The sequence below is a fragment of the Nestor notabilis genome, unplaced genomic scaffold (genome assembly GCF_000696875.1).
Source record: "Nestor notabilis isolate BGI_N333 unplaced genomic scaffold, ASM69687v1 scaffold32473, whole genome shotgun sequence".
Taxonomy (NCBI): Eukaryota; Metazoa; Chordata; class Aves; order Psittaciformes; family Psittacidae; genus Nestor; species Nestor notabilis.
In genome coordinates this window covers 1-1,636 of record NW_009921103.1, presented here as the reverse complement: position 1 = coordinate 1,636, position 1,636 = coordinate 1, and the positions used below count along the sequence as shown (strand labels likewise).

The window sequence follows — 1,636 nt, the reverse complement described above, 5'->3', positions numbered from 1 at the left end:
ATGTGGGGCTGGTGGACCCCAGCAAGGCCTGGGCAGGAGGGATGCCAGAGCTGGTGTACAACCTGGCAGGATGTCTGTCCATGGCTGAGAACAATGGCAGCCCTGTTGGGCCCCTCAGGGGCATGCAGGAGGTCACCCAGAGGAGCATATGCTCTCTGGGACCACTGGCAGCTCCTATGCTACTGGCAGTGTGGCACAGGCAGAACCCTCCCTGAGGCAGGTAGGACAGAGGTGTGCTGGGATCTGACCCTGCCTCCCCCTCCACAGCGTGAGTGCATCTCTGTCCACGTCGGCCAGGCCGGTGTCTGTCCTGGGAGCTGTACTGCCTGGAACACGGCATCCAGCCTGATGGGCAGATGCCAAGTGACAAAACCATTGGCGGAGGGGACGACTCCTTCACCACCTTCTTCTGTGAGACTGGGGCTGGGAAGCACGTCCCACGGGCCATCTTTGTGGACCTGGAGCCCACTGTGATTGGTGAGTGCTGGAGTTTGCACGGCATGGGGTACACCCATGGGTGGGTAGCAAGCAGCTTGTGCTTGTGGTCCGCTGGCAGCATCCTGTACTGGGTTCAATCTGAGGGCCCTTCTTTCCCCAGGAGAAGCCACAAACCTGAGCACCAGCTTTTGTTCTTGAAGTGTCCTAGAGGCAGTGGTGCTGGTTGTCTCCGCTACCACATGTGCACAGAGAGAAACCAGCCCAACCAGAACCACAGCTTCCACTGTGCCGCTGCAGCTCCCAATAGTGGGAGAAGCCGAGCTCCTGTGCAGGGAGGTGGCAGCCACCTCCTGCCAGAGAAACCTGATGCTGGTGGTGGCCCTGGTGACGTGTGGGTCTTTGGATGTGGCCTTGGCAGGCAGAGCGTGGGTGAGGGATGGGTGCTTGCACATGCTCCTTTGCTTGGTGGACAGCTCAAACCAACAGCATCCACTAGGGTCTGCCCTCCCCTGTCTCTCCTAGATGAAGTTCGGGCTGGAATATACCGACAGCTCTCCCCCCCAGAGCAGCTGATCACAGGCAAGGAGGATGCTGCCAACAACTATGCCCGTGGACACTACACTATTGGCAAAGAAATTATAGACCAAGTGCTGGACAGGATCCGAAAGCTGGTAGGTGACTGCAGAGTGGGTATATGTCCCCTTGGGCTCGGATACAGCATCATGCTTGGGCTCAGAGCACGCTGCAAACCCTACTGTGTCCTGGGAGGGATCTGCAGCAGCCCATGGCAGGGATGGACCAGGTCTTGAAGGGTTTCTGAACCATCTGATATTCACAAAAGAAATCCATCTCAGAGCAGTCTCATACATTTCTTTCTGCAGGCTGACCAGTGCACAGGCCTCCAGGGATTCCTCGTGTTTCACAGTTTTGGAGGTTGCACCGGATCCGGATTCACCGCCCTGTTGATGGAACGACTCTCTGTTGACTATGGCAAGAAGTCCAAGCTGGAGTTCTCCATCTACCCTGCACCACAGGTCTCCACTGCTGTGGTGGAGCCCTACAATTCCATCCTCACCACACACACCACCCTGGAGCACTCAGACTGTGCCTTTATGGTGGACAATGAGGCCATCTACGACATCTGCCGCAGGAACCTGGACATCGAGCGCCCAACCTACACCAACTTGAACAGACTCAT

General features: G+C 57.2%; 1 pseudogene; it reads left to right on the top strand.

Annotated features, from left to right (window-relative positions):
* The first annotated feature begins 267 nt into the window (after positions 1-267).
* LOC104401265 lies at positions 268-1,631 on the top strand (annotated as a pseudogene).
* The last annotated feature ends 5 nt before the right edge of the window (positions 1,632-1,636 follow it).